The sequence below is a fragment of the Malania oleifera genome, chromosome 7 (assembly GCF_029873635.1).
Source record: "Malania oleifera isolate guangnan ecotype guangnan chromosome 7, ASM2987363v1, whole genome shotgun sequence".
In the NCBI taxonomy this organism is placed as follows: Eukaryota; Viridiplantae; Streptophyta; class Magnoliopsida; order Santalales; family Ximeniaceae; genus Malania; species Malania oleifera.
This window is the reverse complement of record NC_080423.1, coordinates 90,005,619-90,011,052: the sequence shown is the minus strand read 5'-3', so window position 1 is coordinate 90,011,052 and position 5,434 is coordinate 90,005,619.

Sequence of the window (5,434 nt, the reverse complement as noted above, 5' to 3'; positions counted from 1 at the left end):
GTGGTTCCTTTATCTAGTTTCATTTCTCTCAAGTGGTGTTTCTTATACAAATACTTGGCTTTAAAGAATTTAGTCCACAGATTATCCATAGTTAACAATCTCCACACAAACTTCATATGCAATGATTTTTTTACCTCCTTCAAATCCCTAATGCCCAAACCACCCTCACCAACAGGCTTACATATATTAGACCATGAACACCAAACCTCTTCCTTTTGTCATTTACTCCACTCCAAAAAAAATTCGATAACATAGAATTTATCTTTGTGAAGACAGTATTTGGAATGTCCAATACCGCCAATTGATGAACCGCCATTGATGACAATACATGCTTAATTAAAATTAGGCGACCCCCTTAAGATAAAAGCTTAAATTTCCAACTCACTATCTTTTTCCTCAATTTATCAACTAGGGGCTCTAAAATACAAGTCGTAAGACGACCCGATACCAAAGGAACACCCAAGTATGTAGCAGGGAAACCTCCTTCTGCAAAACCAGTCGTCCTTAATAAAGATCTCTTCCGAGCATAATCAATTCTCTTTGATAAAAAAATACTTGACTTTTCTTTATTTATCAATTGACCAGACCAATCCTCATATTTCTTCAGAGTCTTAATAAGCATTTGAATGGAACTTCTCTTACCATTGGCAAAAATAAGAATGTCATCCGCATAGAGAAGGTGAGATACCAAAGGCGCCCCATGAGTATGATAGTAAACCCCTATCTTATTCTCCATGAAATTTTTTTTTTAGAAGCCGAGAGAGAACTTCTTGTAAAATAATAAATAGATAAGGAGATAGAGGATCTCCTTGGCGAAGCCCTCGATAAGGTTTAAAGAAACCTCTATAAGTGTCATTCATCATAATGGAGAACCAAGAAGAGGAGACACATTCCGCCACAAAACCACAGAATCTCCGTGAGAATCCAAAACTTTTCAGAAACACGTTTAAAAAATCCCAATCAACCCTATCATATGCCTTAGCCATGTCCACGTTGATAATTACATTTCCATCATTAAATTTCTTATGCATATAATGAACCATTTCTTGAGCCAAAGTAATATTTTCAAATATACTTCTACCATGAATGAAAGCTCCATGTTCCGGAGAAATCAAACCAAACAATAAACCTGTCATCCTTGCAACAATCATTTTTGAAAAACTTTTGTAAATAACACTACAAAGACTAATAGGCCTAAACTTGTCAAAACTCTTAGGATTCTAAACTTTTGGAATTAGAACAATGTAAGAAGTAGAATAAAATCTAGGAAAAGGAGACCTATAAAAAAAATCTCTAGTTGTATTGATCACGTCTTCTTTTACAATATCCCATCAATCATGGAAAAAAACCAAACCAAAACCATCTGGACCTGGGCTACTATTTCTCAGGATAGAAAGAATAGCATCTCTTACCTCCACCTCAGACGGTTCACGACAAACTTCAGAAACCATAGGAGATATTATATCAACAAGGTTAGCTGTTCAACTAGGGCCTAAACCTGTTAAGAAAGTTTGAAAATACCTTACTGCACCCTCATGGACAACCTCCATAGAATCCAAAACTTCTCCATTTGGAAATTTCAAAGAATGAATCATAGACTTCTTCCTCCTTTGATTCACAAATGCATGAAAGAACTTTGTATTGTTATCCCCCTCCTCCAACCATTTCTTTTTGGCTAGCTAAGAAATACAAATCTCCTCCCTCTTTTCCCATGCTTCCAACTCGAGTTTAGTAAGGAAAAAATCTTCCTCCATTTCTGGCGAATACCCTTTCTGAAGTTGAGCCTCTAGAACCTCCATACTTTCCTCCAATTTTTTAATATTCTACTGTACATGTCCAAAAACCTGTTTGTTCCAATTTTGAATTGCAACTTTCGTATATTTCAATTTCCTAGCAAGTCTAACTAAACCCGAGCCATGAGACTCCTCCCTCTAGGCTTCCTCCACGCAAGACTTAAAAGACTGGTGCGTGCTCCACACATTTTGATACCTAAATGGAGAAGGACCATACTGATGCAAATTTCTATGAAATCAAATAATCAATGGGTTATGATCTAAAGTCCTCCTCTTTCCATACTCAAAATAAATATTTGGCAAAACCTGGAGAAGATTCGAATTATAGAGCACCCTATCCAATTTTGCCCAACTCCGAGAATTACCATTGTGGCCATTACACCAAGACATGTTTCTGCCAGTACCAACCAAATCCATTAGACCACAGTTGTCTAAGCAAGTATTAAATTCCTCCATAGCCGATAATGGCCTCATATGACCACCAATACGGTCCGAATCTAAACGGATGATATTAAAATCTCCCGCCACTAACCAAAGGAAATCATCCCTCTTAACAAACTCCAAATCATTCCAAAGTTCCCTACAATTTGTTTGATGACATTCAGAATAAACAAATGAAGCCAAGAAAATCTGGTCCATAGAACTAAAAATACCCGAAATAACTTGATCCATGGTTCGAAATCGCGGTCGTGGGTAACGTCGCGAAACAGTCGCGGGTGTCACGGGTCGCGGGAGACGCGGGTGTTACATAACGGGAAGCGGGCGTAATGGTCGTGAATTTTTATCACACATGCACAACCATGCCAAAATTAAAAAATAAGCATGAAATCCATTAATACATGATTTTTAATGAATTTTGAAGGCTTTCATTCACCCTACAAATGCTTTTTAATAGGCATTATGATTTTTATATTAATTTTAGTGCGCTGTTTACAAAAAAAAAGTATATTTTTTTATAGTTTACATTAGTTTAATGAGTAAAAAGATGTAGAAATGTAAGAATCAATTAATTAAAGCCATAAAGTTACTAAAAATGAATCAATACTCAATAGACTTAATACTCAATATACACATTACACATACATGAATTTAAAAAGTGATGAATATCAAATATCAATAAATAGTTGAAAATATATGAATACAATATTACAAATTTATAACATAACACATGTCACCATAAAAAAGAATGACGTGAAGGGTCTTCATAATTTGCATCTGTATCTTGAGATTAGGATGGGAAATTATCTCCCCATCCTTGTGGAAATACAAAGTTAAATGAACCCAAGTTTACGTCATTTTGTTGTTGCTCTTGAAAATGTACTGGTGATGAAAATTCTCCTGAATAATGTCTATAAGTTGGGGCAGGGGCTGGCTCTGGGTAGTGCGTAGAAGAAGACTCACTAGATCCTGAGATTCCTGATCCACTGGGATAAAAATGTGAGTCACGAGATGCATAATGTGGATATGCTGGATGAGATCCATATGATTGTGATGATGAACCATCTAAACCAAAGTCGCCAAAACTACGAACCACACCATATGAATCTTCAGTAGAATCGCTAGGGTCACCACGAGCACTCCTTCTCCTGGGTTGTGAAGATTGGTTCCCTGGAGGAATACCCAAGTCATAATTTTCAGGTATGTCATATAGTCCATAAGGATCACAAGGATATATATCCCTTCCAAATGATGTCCCTGTATCATATCCATAATTATATTCTACACCGCCGCCTCCACCACCACCACTGCCACCCCCCCTCCAACCCTAGCTCCAGCACCACTATTACCATCATCATCACTTTGTGGGCTCAAACCAAGATTGTCATCACTTTGTGTGCGTTCAGGACTTGAACTTGAATCATCATGCGCGTTTATTGGTGGTTGATCACCTCCTTCTGTAGTACCATCACCTCCTTCTGTAGTACCACCAACCTGTTCATTTAACCAATTTGAATTGTCCTGACCGTCGAGTAGTGGTGTCTCTCTCTCCTCTAACCATTGACTTAAAGGATCATCTTCTTCGAAAATGTAGTCCAAATTGATAGGATTGAAACCCTCTTCAATTTTTCGTTAGTTTCTTCTCATTGTACGTCTTAACTTTAACCTCATGTTGTAATGTACGAAAACAAGTTTTTGTAATCTCATGTACTTTAATCTATTTCTTGTTTTCATATGGATAAGGCTAAAGGTGCTCCAATTACGCTCACAGTTCAAAGCTAATGTGGTCTGGCTAAGAACTCTAATTGCTATTCTTTGGAGCTCAAGAGCACACAAGCCATAATGAATCCACCATTCAGCTGCATGAATAATTAAAAAGAGTTTTATGTTAGTATAGCATATTTCAAAAGTCAAATTTGAACACAAAGAGAGAAAATAGAGTAATTCTCTATTATTTAGCTATATAGCCATATTTACCAGGACTTGTTTGTTTTACTGCCCTTTGAGCCAACAAGGTTCCAAAAGTCTCCTGCCTATCTCGATATAACAACAACTAAAAAAGGATGATTGTGAAATATAATTAATTAATTAGATATATTAATAATTATTCTTGAAAGTATTACAAAATACTAGAACAATTCATTATTCAATTTAATGGAACCAATACTTACTTGATTAATAGCCCGAATTTGAGTATCTATATCGGGTACCAACTTGGTTATCACTTTTTTAACTCCATCCATGACTTCTCTAGCAACTTCAGGAGAGGGTGGGGCACCATAAAGAAATTGTGGGTTCAAAAAATACCCTACAATTAAATTTAGAAACATATTAATCAATAATTTTCTAATGCAACTATGCATAATTTAAAAGTTAAAATAATAAGAAATTGTATTTGATTTACACTTACCAGCAGCGTGCAAATCTTGGTGCAACTGAAAACTCCACCGGTTATCAATAATTTTTCAATAGTCTTTGTAAAACCGGCAATCTTTTTGAATGACCAATTTCGCCCTATCAATTGCCTCGTATATGAAGCCCATGGTTGGTTTTTCATCACCATCAACCAATTTAAGAACTTTCACTAAGGGTTCTTGCACTTTAATTATATCAGAGGCCTTTTACCAAAACTCTTTGCCTAAGATATTTTCTTTGAATCATATGCTGGGCCTGATTTTGCCATCCTAAACCTTGAGTTTTTCCAAGCATCAGATGTAAACATTTCCCTTAGTGCTTGTTTATGCCTAACAATAGTCTCCAAAGCAATGAAATTTGTGGCAAATCGAATGATGGCAGAGCGAAGTAACTCTCTATTATTTGTGAATTTCTTCATAAAATTCACTGTCCATGTGTGGTTGTAAATAAACGAGGTTATTGTTCTTGCATCTTCTAAGACCTTCTTCACGTTACTTTTCTTACCAATATCTTCAAGAATAAGGTCTATGCAATGAGCTGCACATGCTGTCCAATAGAGATTGGGCCTCTTCTGCATTAATAATTTTCCTCCTGCCTTCAATACAGCTTCATTATCAGTCACTACTTGGACAACATTCTCCTCTCCAATTTCTTCAACCACCTCGTCCATTAATCTGAAAAGAAATTATAGATTCAATAATTATTACTATTTAATTAAAAACATGCATGTTCATAATACTATTTGCATATACAATTAAAATTAGAAAATTACCTGAAATAATATTCAG